Genomic DNA, 17,089 nt, shown 5'->3' with positions numbered 1-17,089 from the left:
CAATTAATGCCTTTGGTGAAAACCTTTCAACATCTCCCACAGCCTAACCTTATTATTGTGCACTGTGGTGGTAATGATCTAGGCACTTTAACTGGGGTAGGTTTGGAAATGCTTATTAAGGACACCTTTGTGCAATTGATGTCGCTTTTTCCACAAACTGCCTTTGTATATTCTAACATATGCCAAAGGCAAAAGTGGAACTGGTCCAACCAATTTTGTCCGCAGATTGACAAAGCAAGGAAGCACGTCAACAAATCTATTTCTGCTTTCCTCAGAGACTATGGTATGGGTTCCATTTACCACAACAACTTGCGTTACGACATGCAAGACATTTATAGAGGAGATGGTGTGCACTTCAATGATGAAGGGAACAGAGTCTTCCTCTTGAACCTCAGACTCTGCGTCGGTACTTAATTGTAGGTACCGAAAAACAAACAATAAACACAAGGGCTCTTTTTAGAGCCACCTTATATCTAAACACTTAAATGCAATTTTTTTTAAATTTCTTTTATTTTTATTTTTTTTCCGGGTGCGCGCAGGGTGCGCGCACTCGGCGATATTTTTTTACAAAATATTATTCTTTTTTTTTGCCCTACAAGGTCCTACTTTGACCCCCTTACAATGCCTACTGGGTCTATTTCTACCCACTCTGCCCCCTTTTCAACTGCTCCCCCTTTGATTATCACCTCCTCTTTATGCGATAGCCAAAATGGCGGCCGCCGCTTCATGACTTCCACCGATTCGAATGTTTACTAAGATCTAACAACCAATCAGAATTGCGCTCGCGCACGGCAAGGTGCGCGCACCCAGCGCGCACTCTGCGCGCTTACAGATATATATATTGATTCAAAGGCTATTTTCTCAGAATCTACTGAACAGATTTACACCAAACCTACAAAAGGCACTTCCTTGACCTAGGGACTACCTCTCTGCCAAATTTTGAGTAATTCTGTTCAGCCGTTCGGGCTGTAGCTCGTTCTAAAGGTCCTATGGAAAAATGCATGGGAAAAACGCGTTTTGGGACCCCCCTTTTATCTCAGCCCCCGCTTGACAGATCCCCCCGAGACTTTCAGGGTAGGAGCGGAGCGTAGCGCCCCACCTATTTTGAGAAATTCGCGAGGATTCGTCGACCGGCGCCAAAGTTATTCAAAATAGAATGTTGAGGTTTTCCTATGGAAACGTGGTCCTAACTATAACTACCTACTGGCGACCGCCAGTAGGTAATATATATATATATATATATATATATCTATATATATCCAATCACTCATTCCAGGCAACTGTGTGTTTTCGATATGAAGCGGCGCAGCCTGAGCCGCGAGGAAGCCCCGCTGCATCGTGGTGCAGCCTCGCTGTGACGCCAACTGACGCCGCAGCTAAGGGACGGGTGTACCTGAATGGATGAATACACTTGTGCTTCATGAACAACGCAGGAGGATTTTCGCCACCCACTTGGGTTTCATTTTTGGTGATTTTTAGAACTTTGCAGTGGCAACTCACAAGAGGAATACATGAGCACTACAAGATCCAGAAGGCCACAGTGGTGGCCACGCCCACCTGGGCGGGGACTTAATGATTCAAAATTGACCTGCTTCATGCCATGCTGGTTTCTCTCTCCACGCCTGCAGCCCCTGATGAAATGCTACTCCGCATGAAACGCGTCGGGCATTACAGGACCGTATTATAAGCGAGGCACTTGCGCTGTGAGATGAATGCCGTTCCTTCATTAAATTAGAGGTTACTTTTACTCACCTGTGTGGGCTGACTCATTCCAGGCAACTGTGTGTTTTGGATATATATATATATATATATATATATATATATATATATATATATATATATATAACAACAAAGAAAGTTACCCTGAAGAGCCGCACTGCAAATGTGATAATCCGCTTTATTGTGTGCAAGGCAGCAATCAGACACGGTGGAAAAACATCACGATATTCAGCCAGCCAGACGCGTTTCGAGACTTGGTCTCTTCCTCAGTGGCAAACTGTTGACTGGTAAAAAAGCGGAATGACGGCACACCTTGATTTTCACTGTTCCTGCCCCAGTGGGCGTGGCCGAAGGCATTCTGGATCATGTAGTGCCGGCAATATAACCTCAAGTGAGTCCGCTTCATTACTGTCACTTAAAAACATAGTAAATCCCAAGTGGGTTGACGTTTAAATCCATAACGTGGCATGCTGCTTAGTTTGTGCCTTACACTGCTACCACTTGCCTCCGTAAGTTTGGAAGTGCAGTCAGCACCTCCACGGACCCGCTCCTCGCGGTGGCAGCTCTTTTGCAGCTGGGTCGGCCGCATATATAAACAACAAAGAAAGTTACCCTGAAGAGCCGCACTGCAAATGTGATAATCCGCTTTATTGTGTGCAAGGCAGCAATCAGACACGGTGGAAAAACATCACGATATTCAGCCAGCCAGATGCGTTTCGAGACTTGGTCTCTTCCTCAGTGGCAAACTGTTGACTGGTAAAAAAGCGGAATGACGGCACACCTTGATTTTCACTGTTCCTGCCCCAGTGGGCGTGGCCGAAAGGCATTCTGGATCATGTAGTGCCGGCAATATAACCTCAAGTGAGTCCGCTTCATTACTGTCACTTAAAAACATAGTAAATCCCAAGTGGGTTGACGTTTAAATCCATAACGTGGCATGCTGCTTAGTTTGTGCCTTACACTGCTACCACTTGCCTCCGTAAGTTTGGAAGTGCAGTCAGCACCTCCACGGACCCGCTCCTCGCGGTGGCAGCTCTTTTGCAGCTGGGTCGGCCGCATATATAAACAACAAAGAAAGTTACCCTGAAGAGCCGCACTGCAAATGTGATAATCCGCTTTATTGTGTGCAAGGCAGCAATCAGACACGGTGGAAAAACATCACGATATTCAGCCAGCCAGACGCGTTTCGAGACTTGGTCTCTTCCTCAGTGGCAAACTGTTGACTGGTAAAAAAGCGGAATGACGGCACACCTTGATTTGGAACTGTTCCTGCCCCAGTGGGCGTGGCCGAAGGCATTCTGGATCATGTAGTGCCGGCAATATAACCTCAAGTGAGTCCGCTTCATTACTGTCACTTAAAAACATAGTAAATCCCAAGTGGGTTGACGTTTAAATCCATAACGTGGTATGCTGCTTAGTTTGTGCCTTACACTGCTACCACTTGCCTCCGTAAGTTTGGAAGTGCAGTCAGCACCTCCACGGACCCGCTCCTCGCGGTGGCAGCTCTTTTGCAGCTGGGTCGGCCGCATATATAAACAACAAAGAAAGTTACCCTGAAGAGCCGCACTGCAAATGTGATAATCCGCTTTATTGTGTGCAAGGCAGCAATCAGACACGGTGGAAAAACATCACGATATTCAGCCAGCCAGACGCGTTTCGAGACTTGGTCTCTTCCTCAGTGGCAAACTGTTGACTGGTAAAAAAGCGGAATGACGGCACACCTTGATTTTCACTGTTCCTGCCCCAGTGGGCGTGGCCGAAGGCATTCTGGATCATGTAGTGCCGGCAATATAACCTCAAGTGAGTCCGCTTCATTACTGTCACTTAAAAACATAGTAAATCCCAAGTGGGTTGACGTTTAAATCCATAACGTGGCATGCTGCTTAGTTTGTGCCTTACACTGCTACCACTTGCCTCCGTAAGTTTGGAAGTGCAGTCAGCACCTCCACGGACCCGCTCCTCGCGGTGGCAGCTCTTTTGCAGCTGGGTCGGCCGCATATATAAACAACAAAGAAAGTTACCCTGAAGAGCCGCACTGCAAATGTGATAATCCGCTTTATTGTGTGCAAGGCAGCAATCAGACACGGTGGAAAAACATCACGATATTCAGCCAGCCAGACGCGTTTCGAGACTTGGTCTCTTCCTCATTGGCAAACTGTTGACTGGTAAAAAAGCGGAATGACGGCACACCTTGATTTTCACTGTTCCTGCCCCAGTGGGCGTGGCCGAAGGCATTCTGGATCATGTAGTGCCGGCAATATAACCTCAAGTGAGTCCGCTTCATTACTGTCACTTAAAAACATAGTAAATCCCAAGTGGGTTGACGTTTAAATCCATAACGTGGCATGCTGCTTAGTTTGTGCCTTACACTGCTACCACTTGCCTCCGTAAGTTTGGAAGTGCAGTCAGCACCTCCACGGACCCGCTCCTCGCGGTGGCAGCTCTTTTGCAGCTGGGTCGGCCGCATATATAAACAACAAAGAAAGTTACCCTGAAGAGCCGCACTGCAAATGTGATAATCCGCTTTATTGTGTGCAAGGCAGCAATCAGACACGGTGGAAAAACATCACGATATTCAGCCAGCCAGACGCATTTCGAGACTTGGTCTCTTCCTCAGTGGCAAACTGTTGACTGGTAAAAAAGCGGAATGACGGCACACCTTGATTGAACAGTGAAAATCAAGGTGTGCCGTCATTCCGTTTTTTTTACCAGTCAACAGTTTGCCACTGAGGAAGAGACCAAGTCTCGAAACGCGTCTGGCTGGCTGAATATCGTGATGTTTTTCCACCGTGTCTGATTGCTGCCTTGCACACAATAAAGCGGATTATCACATTTGCAGTGCGGCTCTTCAGGGTAACTTTCTTTGTTGTTTATATATGCGGCCGACCCAGCTGCAAAAGAGCTGCCACTGCGAGGAGCGGGTCCGTGGAGGTGCTGACTGCACTTCCAAACTTACGGAGGCAAGTGGTAGCAGTGTAAGGCACAAACTAAGCAGCATGCCACGTTATGGATTTAAACGTCAACCCACTTGGGATTTACTATGTTTTTAAGTGACAGTAATGAAGCGGACTCACTTGAGGTTATATTGCCGGCACTACATGATCCAGAATGCCTTCGGCCACGCCCACTGGGGCAGGAACAGTGAAAATCAAGGTGTGCCGTCATTCCGTTTTTTTTACCAGTCAACAGTTTGCCACTGAGGAAGAGACCAAGTCTCGAAACGCGTCTGGCTGGCTGAATATCGTGATGTTTTTCCACCGTGTCTGATTGCTGCCTTGCACACAATAAAGCGGATTATCACATTTGCAGTGCGGCTCTTCAGGGTAACTTTCTTTGTTGTTTATATATGCGGCCGACCCAGCTGCAAAAGAGCTGCCACCGCGAGGAGCGGGTCCGTGGAGGTGCTGACTGCACTTCCAAACTTACGGAGGCAAGTGGTAGCAGTGTAAGGCACAAACTAAGCAGCATGCCACGTTATGGATTTAAACGTCAACCCACTTGGGATTTACTATGTTTTTAAGTGACAGTAATGAAGCGGACTCACTTGAGGTTATATTGCCGGCACTACATGATCCAGAATGCCTTCGGCCACGCCTACTGGGGCAGGAATAGTGAAAATCAAGGTGTGCCGTCATTCCGTTTTTTTTACCAGTCAACAGTTTGCCACTGAGGAAGAGACCAAGTCTCGAAACGCGTCTGGCTGGCTGAATATCGTAATGTTTTTCCACCGTGTCTTATTGCTGCCTTGCACACAATAAAGCGGATTATCACATTTGCAGTGCGGCTCTTCAGGGTAACTTTCTTTGTTGTTTATATATGCGGCCGACCCAGCTGCAAAAGAGCTGCCACCGTGAGGAGCGGGTATGTGGAGGTGCTGACTGCACTTTCAAACTTACGGAGGCAAGTGGTAGCAGTGTAAGGCACAAACTAAGCAGCATGCCACGTTATGGATTTAAACGTCAACCCACTTGGGATTTACTATGTTTTTAAGTGACAGTAATGAAGCGGACTCACTTGAGGTTATATTGCCGGCACTACATGATCCAGAATGCCTTCGGCCACGCCCACTGGGGCAGGAACAGTGAAAATCAAGGTGTGCCGTCATTCCGTTTTTTTTACCAGTCAACAGTTTGCCACTGAGGAAGAGACCAAGTCTCGAAACGCGTCTGGCTGGCTGAATATCGTGATGTTTTTCCACCGTGTCTGATTGCTGCCTTGCACACAATAAAGCGGATTATCACATTTGCAGTGCGGCTCTTCAGGGTAACTTTCTTTGTTGTTTATATATGCGGCCGACCCAGCTGCAAAAGAGCTGCCACCGCGAGGAGCGGGTCCGTGGAGGTGCTGACTGCACTTCCAAACTTACGGAGGCAAGTGGTAGCAGTGTAAGGCACAAACTATGCAGCATGCCACGTTATGGATTTAAACGTCAACCCACTTGGGATTTACTATGTTTTTAAGTGACAGTAATGAAGCGGACTCACTTGAGGTTATATTGCCGGCACTACATGATCCAGAATGCCTTCGGCCACGCCCACTGGGGCAGGAACAGTGAAAATCAAGGTGTGCCGTCATTCCGTTTTTTTTACCAGTCAACAGTTTGCCACTGAGGAAGAGACCAAGTCTCGAAACGCGTCTGGCTGGCTGAATATCGTGATGTTTTTCCACCGTGTCTGATTGCTGCCTTGCACACAATAAAGCGGATTATCACATTTGCAGTGCGGCTCTTCAGGGTAACTTTCTTTGTTGTTTATATATGCGGCCGACCCAGCTGCAAAAGAGCTGCCACCGCGAGGAGCGGGTCCGTGGAGGTGCTGACTGCACTTCCAAACTTACGGAGGCAAGTGGTAGCAGTGTAAGGCACAAACTATGCAGCATGCCACGTTATGGATTTAAACGTCAACCCACTTGGGATTTACTATGTTTTTAAGTGACAGTAATGAAGCGGACTCACTTGAGGTTATATTGCCGGCACTACATGATCCAGAATGCCTTCGGCCACGCCCACTGGGGCAGGAACAGTGAAAATCAAGGTGTGCCGTCATTCCGTTTTTTTTACCAGTCAACAGTTTGCCACTGAGGAAGAGACCAAGTCTCGAAACGCGTCTGGCTGGCTGAATATCGTGATGTTTTTCCACCGTGTCTGATTGCTGCCTTGCACACAATAAAGCGGATTATCACATTTGCAGTGCGGCTCTTCAGGGTAACTTTCTTTGTTGTTTATATAGATATATACATATATATATATATATGTTTATATATGTTACGGGTTTCACTTACCTGATATATACTTACCATTTTGGAAAAACAGTGACAAATGGAGAAAGCAGTGATGGACCAACCCTGCAAGAGTTAGATGAAGAGACAGGAAGTGGAAAGGATAGAAGAAAGTGACTTGAGGTGGAATCAATTCTAGGCAGTCTTGGTATTCAGCAGCGTTGGATCCCTTAACTTATTTTTTACATATTAAGCCCAGGTATGATTCCTAACGTACTGTAAATTTCACTGCCATTTTCTTGGACCTGCAAACCAATATACACTCGTGTAAAAATATATGGGGCAGATTCATGTTTCCTGGCGCATCCCTGCAAATCAGCAGGGATGTGCCAGGAAAGATGCGTCACGCAAGTTTACTATTGCGCCACCACAGATGCGCCGCATTTACAATGCAGCACATCGTGGCGCAAGGATAAACAGATCCGTGACGCATCTGATGGCGTAAGGGCGGCGCATTGCTGGAGTCGTGTCACAAGCACGACGCAACTCCAGCAATGCTTAGGGGCTGTCCATACCTAACATGCTGCGTCATTCCTTATGCCTGCTTCAAGCAGGCACAGGGTTTTGATGCAGCAGCGTCGGAAAAGTGACTCAGTGAAATCTTGTAGATTTCACTGCGTCACTTTTCCGAGGCTTTTTCCGACGGAACGCCCACCCTGCATACATTAAACCTGACGCAGGTTTAATGTAGCGCAGGGCTTTACAACGTGACGCATCTCCCTAGATGCGTCACGTTGTAAATAAGTCGCAACGTGGCGCATGGTTTACGCTGCCGCTGCGTCACAGAAGTGACGCAACAGCGGCGTAAATGTCTCTCAACGGGCTTATAAATCTGCCCCCATGTATTTTATGTATTACACTTACTGGTGTTACTATCATGGCATGCAGTTTAAAGAGAAATATATATCGAATGTAAAATAAAACTGCGATCACTTCATTAAATTGTAATATTCTGTACACAGAATGAACCTGTTTATCCTTTTTGGTGTTCATACAAATGGCTCTTTTGTTTTTCATTTCAGTTTTAGAAAGTTTTTCCGATTTTAACTTTTATGTATGTCTTTTTTTGTGTGACAGGCATGCACATCGAAAATGTCTACATAAACTAAACTAAACTAAACTATACTACACTAAACTATACCATTATGTGTGATCAGTAACTCGTTCTTATGCAGACACTGATGCCCAAATTTACTATCTTTTCATGCCACGCAACGCTGCGCAGCCTTGCTTGAAATGGAAGGAGCCGAAATGCCCCATATCTAATAAGACGTGGAGAATTTCTGCCATTTCATTGCGCTGGTAAACATTAAGCAGCCTAGCACCAACACAGGTACCTTATCTGGTGGAAGGGTGCCTGCAGTATGGAAAAGATTGTTTTTGTGCAGGAAGAGGTACCTTCATGTACCAAAACAATCCTTCCCTGCATTTTCATCTTTCTATGTGTGCTGCATGGTGCAGCACACAGCAAAAGAGGAAATATCAGAATAAATGAAACTTTTTTTCCTTCCTTACATCTCTCTTGGGTAGGTGCACCATTTTTGCACAAACCCACATCAACTGCCTTTAGTAAATGTGAATTTGCGTCCAAATGCATAGGTGAATGCATGGGAACACCAATACTCCACCCATGTAACACCTCCCTGACACAAAGTAATGCAAGGCGGCGCTATACAATCCTTGCTTTAATTTTTTAATTTACAAAGCCACCTAATTCGGAATTTGGTGGTTTTGTAAATACCTGAATACATTTTGCATCATGGGTGCACTGCTTTTTTAGTAAAATTTCATAAATACGGTCATCAGTGCTATTCCATGGAGAGTTACATGAAATCATCTTTCTCCTCAAACAATGCCAATTTAATTAGATTTAATAAATTTTCAATTAGAAACTTATTTAGCTTATTTTTCAGATGTGACCTGTGCTATACAACACCTCACCTGGAACCATAACAAGATTTACAGTGTTCAAATAGGCAGTCTCATGGCATGGTTGCAGTCAGGGAGTAATTGTGTAGACCCAGGCCCAGATTGAATACATTTTTATGGGACGCAGTGAAGGAATCAAATTTGCTGCACTGCATTGTGCAAGGTGGAAAAAACAAGACTGCCCTGCTGCTGTCATCCCCTGCACTCCAAAAGAAAGCTGTGAAACGTACAGCCTCTCAGAGGTCAGTCTGTGCTGTTTCAGACAGCATTTGTGCTGGAAGAATACCCTTTCATAACAAATTTCTTTGTCTAGGTAAATAGAAGGATTTCACACACTTCAGAAAATATGCAAAATGTGGATTTTTTGTTTGAGAAATAATAACATTCTCCTTATTAGCGCCTGCTTCAAGGAGGCATTTTTTGACACAAAGCCCAGTCTGAGTATATTTTGAGATCCAGCTTTGCGTCAAAACCTATGGGTGCTTTTGAAGAGTCACCCAAGTAACACCCCAGTTCCAGCCCCTGGACACACAGTAGTGCTTTTTGCACTGAGGAAAGGGCACATTTCCCACCCTAAATGCATTTTGCACTGGAAATTAAATATCATTGATCAGTCCTTGGTAAATCATGGCTCCAGTGTTTTCAAGGAGGAGCAGTTCCTTCATCTCACAATTATGAGGATATTATCTCTTTGGCACAGTGTTAATTTGAACAACACTGTCACACATTACATTACTAATGAGCATCAATTACCTAGAAAAGTATTCTCAAGGAGCATTATTGCCCTGGCACAGTATTTCAATACATACTATTTTTGATTTCTTATTGAACATTGTTGTGAATATAGCTGTGTGTAAATACAATGTTCATGATCTAATGCTCTCCTTGCGCTTCTTAAAAGCGCATCTTCTCGACTTATATTGCAGGACATAGCAACGCATTAATAGTTCTTATTGTTTAGAAGAAACATTGGATCACATGGGCCGATTGGTCTCAAGAGTGTTTAAAAAAGCTTAGGGCCTTATTTCGATGTCGGTTGTGATGCCTCTAGCTGCTGGTCAGAGGCTTTCCCACTATGATCAATGGTTTAAACTCTGACCACTGTATTTCAGTGACAGCAGTGGGAGTCCAAACCGGCCAGTGGACCAGTCGGAAACCGCTCATAATCCCTTAAGGATGGCATTTCTGCCGTCAAGATTGTGGTGTTGGTTTTAAGACAGCTTTTCCATGTTGGCCTTTCGGACATGGAAAGGCTGTCTGAAAGCGACTTTGGGGGTGTCTAGCAGGACCCCTATCCCTCTGTGGCATTACAGAAACAGCAACTGTCCCTCTCCGGTACAGTGTACCACCTCCCATGAACTGCGATGGTCCCGGTGCAGAGGAAACCCTCGCCTGCAAACTTGGAAAAGCATATTAGTGAAAGGCAGGCAGCTGTTTGACACCACTGGTCGGTCTCTCCATGGATACGCTGACCTCACCTCTGTTTCACAGGGGGCATAAAGCCCACCACTTACGGGTGATATGTTATTTGTAAAATATGTCCAAAAGATAGGTTTTCAAGATCATGTGGCAAAACTGCAGGCCTGATGCCAACTTACCAACTAGAGACTGGAAACCCTGTGGACTGTAGCCAATGATCCACCTGAGCATTGTATAAGGAAGGTATGTGCTTAGAGCAACTGCTTGATATTTTGAACTCCTCGGAGGTATTTCACTTGATGATGAGATTGTTTGATCAGAGTGTGCTTAAAAAACTGATTCATCTGCTATATGGTTTAAACTGCGTTTGGAAAGTGTATGTAGCACTCGTTTTTGGCTAGAAAAAAAGTGATTTGATTAAGTGCGCAAAAAGCAGTATATTAAGTGGCTTAGATATGGGCCTTACCTGCAGGGTTAAAACCTGGACCTACAAAGTGTTGATTGAGCCAGTCTATCTCCTAGGAGATTCTGGTCTTCAGGCGCAGCTTCCCTGCTTCCAGCCGCCAGCCGCCAGCCTGTGCCTTCCTGATTGGCCCTCTAGCTCCCAAGCTATTCTGGGCCCTCCTCCTCTCACACCTGCAGAAGCCCTTTAAGGTATGTGCAGGGAACTCCAAGACATGCACCTACATCTACGCCCTAAACAGCCCAGTGAACAAACAACAAAGAAGGTGGTAAGAACAGAGACTTGTGCTGTGAATTTCTGAGACTATAAAACTGCTGTTTTTCTACTCGTGACTGTTTAAATAAAACTCTTGGTTTCTGTGCAATTTGTACAGTGTAAACTGCTGCTTTTTTCCACCCATTACTGATTGAATTTGTATCCTAGTTTCCCCTGTGCTGTGCTTAGGCCTGCAGGGGCTAGCCCCAGCCCATAAACCCCAACCCATTTTTTTGCTTTTAATGTTTAATGTAGGGAACCAGAGATATGAATTTTTAAACAAAAAACTAGGTTGGCACATAAAAGCATAAAGCTCCAACGGTGGCTATCTGTTTGTTCTGGACCGGGTCAAATCTAAAAGCTTAAGCCTACCATGATGGAGCGCAGGTCAGATATAGTTCCAGGTTAGTCCCACTGAAGGTTTAACTTCTTAAGCTCTGTGCCAAAAGTACCATTCATGGGGGAGAAGTTCACCAGAAGCAAGGAGAGCATAGCTGGTGATGGTTGGCGGGGTGTGACGAGCAGGCCGGGCATTGTTAACAGATGGGCTGGAGCCTCGCGGTGGATGTCCACGCCGGTGGATGATGCTTGCTGTACAAAGAAACGAACTTGGGGTGGCTCGTGCTGATTCTGCAGGTGAGTGGCATGGTTCTGGTGCAAACTGGCCCATTTGCGTTCGCGAAGAGCCCTAAAGCTTGATTTTAAGAGCTACAGATCCACCCAAGGGCCCATGACAAGAGAGGCACCTCTTGGTGGTCAAGAACATTGTGCAGACAAGTCCAGGATTTGTAGTCCAGATGGTTCTTGGTTCCTTTGGGGGAGATCAGTGTCTTCTAGCGCTGGCCAAGGGTTCAGAAGCTCTGGATTGCCACTTGGAGGCTAGGACTCAATCTACAACAATGCATCTGTGCAGTCCAGGAAAATCCATCTGTAGCTTATCATCTTTGGCTGTTGCAAGTGGCTTCTCCCAGCACTTTTGCTGCTTAGGGAGACCACATCTTTACCTTTAAGATAGGCACAGTCCTTTCTCTGTGGAGTCTTGAGAGTGCAGCAGGTGCAGTCTTTCTAAGTGCAAGCCTTCCATGGTGAAGTCAAAGGGTCCAGCAGGGCAGTCCTTATTCTCTTGTTAATCCAGTCAGTGTTCTGAGGACTTCCTGCTGCTCTGCCATCTTTATCCAAAATTCTGGGGTGGCAAGAGAGGGGGGACACCCCAACCAACAGGGATAAGGTTGCCTCCCTCCGCTATTACCACTTCCTGCAAAGAGTGGTATATGTTTGACACACAATGCAATGTTCTCCAAAAATCCTCTCCTAGGAGTGTGTGTCTGGCTAACTCAACCCACAGGTGTGGCTAAGAATTCACTACACTCCCCTTCAGCCCCTCTCCTACTCTAATCTGGGGACTCCCACCTGGCTGGGGAGCAAGGAAGTGGGCGTTGGCCTGGGTCCTATGACATTTGTCCTCCAGTCTTTGAAGTTCATCTTATCCCCCTATCCCCCTTCCTGTCCCTGGCTTATCCAGGAAGTAAATCTCCTCCCACTAAATGGCTGTATTGTTTCAGCCTCAGGCCTCTTCTCACGTACTCAGGGAGCATCTTGGCTACGGCTGTCAAATGCTGACCAATCAGAAGAGGCTGTTAGAGGGCTGTTTTAGATACATTTAGAATAGTAAATTCTAAAACTACTTTCCCGTAATAGTTATAATAAATCCAACCATGGCAAGTTGTTGGATTAATTGTAAATATTATTCAGATGCTTTAAATTAAGTGGTTAGCTAACTCCAACAAAAAGTTAGACAAAGTTAGAAAGTTTAATAAAGCCTTCCCATGTGAGCCTATAGTGCTAGCAGCAGTACAATCAGGAAAACAACTTTGGCTGTTTTTCCCTACTAGAGCATATAAAACAGCTTTTATTCTGTCCTAACTTTTTATAACAATGCTCCCTACCCTTGGGGCACCTAGGGAAGACCTTAGGGGTGACGTATATGGAACAAAAAGGTAAGTTTGAACGTTGGAAGTACTTTTAATTCCAAAGTCAAATTAGCGCATAGTTTTATTTTAAAACCAGCCTGCAAGTCAAGTCAGGTCTGGATTTAAAATGACCCCAGACCCCACAGTATTGCACGCTTAGGTCCATTAACTCCACTGGGGGTTCTAAACCTACATGTCTTAACATATACTAGGGGCTTACAGGTAGGTTGTCTTGGCCAATTGGAATTACACCAGTTACCATATACCTTTTAAGGACAGTGCACTGGCCCTGGGCCTGATTAGCAGAGCCCAAGGCAATTTCAGAGTCAGTGACCACTAGTATCAGTTACAAAAAATCGGGGTATTCAGGGCAAAAAAGGATGCCTTTCCTACATGCATGCTGCTGGGTGGCATCTGAAGATGAGGCAGTCGCAGCAATCGCTGAGTTCAGTCTGATGGGAGGAAGGCAAAAGATGGCAGTTAGTAGAAGAACATAGACTTACTTAAGACAAAGTGCTGGAGGTGCGAAAATTAATTATTTGTGCATTGTTTGTTTCATTTTATGCTAAGGAAATGCACAGGTAACTTTAAAATAATGTTTTGGAGTTGCTAATGCACAATTCGTCCTTGGAAGAGTTGTCCTTATGAGACCTGTGGAAACCAGCCAGAATCTGAAAAACAAGAATTAGCTCTCTGGAGTGAAATACTGAGAAAGAGGGGACTCAAGTACCTGATATACACAGTAATGTAGTAGAAGTGGGCGAGTCAACAAATTAACAATGAGAGCCAAGGTAAGGGTCTGTCTTTGCTCTAAGAGCTTAGACATAAGCTGAGGCACTGGAACATTTGTTCAAGAAGGTGTGACACGCTCTGTGCGAGTCACCTAGAGTAGCACAGCCTTATACACGTTTGTGATCCATGTTATCCACGTACTCAGAAGTATTCAAATTAGTTCATTCTGTTTATTTAAATTCATTTGTCAACGTTTGTCCGTCACATCAAAGGTACAAGATTCCACATTTTCATGCTTTTTATTTGCTCAGGAATTGCCCATCCGGGCCTAATCGCAGGCATGTTAGGAAACTTGAATCCTCCATTTACATTTACAATAACCCAATGCATTTCGGTCATTTCGACCTTCGTCAGGGGTATCTACAATAGTAAAATACATGTCTGTCAGACAAACATAAATGATTCTTATTACAGCAATTTAAGATTAAACAAATTAAGCAAATCTTTCTTTTTTCAAGCCCTAATTCTTACGTGAATAATTCAGTGCAATTGAAACAAATGTGAAATCCCTTCATCTACTTACATATTCAGTATCAATCACCCCCTATAACTGCCACCCATCAAACTGCGCTCCTTCACCCCGAGTATAAACATAACGGTCATGCCTTACTAACTATGATTCCACTAATACAACTGAACATGAGCCCATAATGTCACCTACACGAATCCTCCCCGATTTACAGCTAACCGAACCTACTATCTAGAGCGTGTTCAATTCCTTCTCACCTGCGGTAAGCCCACCACGTTTTCAACAGCGTGCCTGTCTTCTCTTGTGCTCGAACTTGGTTCAATGTTAAAGCGTTCGACCCAACTCTTTAAACCACTGCACGTTACTCTCCGCTGCTTTAAATAATCTGTGTCACCTGATTGAATGCTCCGCCCTCCAAAATACTCCTGCAACCCGACTACAATACCCACAATCCATTTAACACGAGATGCGTGTACTCATAATCCCCGCGTATATCAAGATGTACCAAACGACATCAGGACTCCCCTATTAATAAATCAAAATTCATGGTGCTCTCCCCTGTAGTTCTACAAAAATACATTGTGACAACATCGTGATTTGAAATTCAACATTACCCTAATGACCACCATTTGCCACCCCCATAAACAATCGTGCATTTGATTACCATCTAAATTTTAAGAATAACCCAATTTGTAAATAAAGTGTATTTCCCAAATTTCACTAAGCAATTATCAGTCCTTGCGTCCACCAAAGCATAAATGATAAAAATCTATCCATAACGATCAAACTTTTTAATGTTGCTGATAATGGTTTGTTGGCATGTGAATACTCTGTATAATAGATGTTCTTTTTGCCGGTGACTCTTACTAGCGGCCCTTGACGTGAAAAGATGTTACTTATTAAAGCTCCTTATTCACTTTTTCCAGTCCGGGTGCTTGACAAGGTTGGAACGGAAAGTTATGAAAGTCACTGAAAAATGACTTGAAGCACACCCTATTTTTATTGTAATGCTTTTTTGCTCTCCATTAATTTCTCAAATTTGGCGTGCATACTCGAATTCTGTGCACTTGGAACGGGGCACAGAATTCCAGTATGCACGCCAAATTTGAGAAATGAATGGAGAGCAAAAAAGCATTACAATAAAAATAGGGTGTGCTTCAAGTCATTTTTCAGGCACTGGAACATTTGGCATGGATAATGTGCAAATAATAATATGTAAAAATTTGACAAAGTGCATTTCACCTTGGTATATCATATTATATCACAGATTTGACAGGTTTTTTTTTAAGTGATCATTTTAAAACAGGAACTTAGAAACATTCATGCCCCATGCCCCACTCTCATGGCAATACCCTTAGTGAACTAAGAGGCAAGTCAGTTGACATGTGCATCCTATCTGTGGGCTATATTTGTATTATAGATGGAGCAACATTGTAGTCCATTAAGTCAAACACAAGAGAGATTTTTATACAGCAAACATCCACATATATTTCAAGATTTTCTCCTAAGTGATAATGCAAAAAAGAGGAGGCACAATAAAATAAAATAATTACATAGGATCACACAAGTTCTGGTTTCACATTGTGTAATTCGGCTACCAGATTGGTATCTCTTTCTTGCTCCAGATTGACACCAAAGTGTAATGCTTTGTCTTTCATTCTTGCTGCATGAGGCTAGAGCTTGGGTAGCAAGAAGAAGCCACAAGTTGAGCTCATTTTAAACTTGAGGGTTCAATAGTACCTTGAGCTGGACCAGAACCTAGCTTGAGCTCAGCTTAACAGAGACTGGCTTGAGCCTTCAGTGGCTCACCCACCTCTATACTTTACTCTGGATAGTCTGTGTCTGAAATAAGCCTTGAAACTGCTGTCATGGTGATACCTGTTTTGTAGATGAGAATATCTTAGCTTACACCGCTGATTACCGTCTTGTACTTGAGCTGCAAGTGAGGGTAACTTACACTGCTGCCAAATGCTGCACATTGTGGGGCAGATTTACAATAAACGCAGCGCGGTGCAGCAAGTCATTTTACTGTGCCGTTCTGCGTTAGTTTGGAAGCACAGGGATGCAACATATTTACAACAATATGTTGCATCTCTATGCTTCCCTCTGCGCTGGTGCACAAACTGCGGCCATGCGCTGACACAGGCACCCTTGCACCATGGTGCAAGGATGCCTGTGTCACGGGGATGATTGTTTATGTGCAGGAAGGGTTCCCTTCCTGCACATAAACAATCAGAAATGGTGTTTTCCAAATTCTATGTGTGCTGAATTAGCACACACAGAACTTGTAAAACGTCATTGATTTAAAGGATTGTTTATGTGCAGGAAGGGAACCCATCCTGTACATAAGCAATCATTAGAGTTTATTTCCTCCTTCTATGTGTGCTGCAGAATGCAGCACGCATAGAAAGAGGAAAACAACAAGGAGAAATGAATTAATTTCTTCTCATTGTGCCTCCCTATTCCTCCCGTAGGAAGACGAAGCATTCAGACACATTTCCAGATTTAGGATTTCTTGTAAATCTGGAAATGTGTCTGGTTCCATGGGTGTTGCGTGGGAACACCCACAGCAGTACCCATGGAACGCCCCTTTTGAGCAAAGTGCTGCATGTAAAGGGGTTTTCCCTGTCCTTGTAAATATGGGGCACAAAAATGCGCTGCCAGTGCGTCACAAAAAGTGATGCGCTGGCAGCGCATGGCGCTTATAAATCTGCCCCTGTGTGTGTATTACATATAGGCTTGGACTATTGCTACTTCAGATGCTGTCCATGTTCTGTGCATACAAGGGAAGCTTAC

This window comes from Triturus cristatus, chromosome 3_2, assembly GCF_964204655.1.
Source record: "Triturus cristatus chromosome 3_2, aTriCri1.1, whole genome shotgun sequence".
Classification (NCBI taxonomy): Eukaryota; Metazoa; Chordata; class Amphibia; order Caudata; family Salamandridae; genus Triturus; species Triturus cristatus.
The sequence above is the reverse complement of the archived record's forward strand: the minus strand, read 5'-3'. Positions refer to the sequence as shown.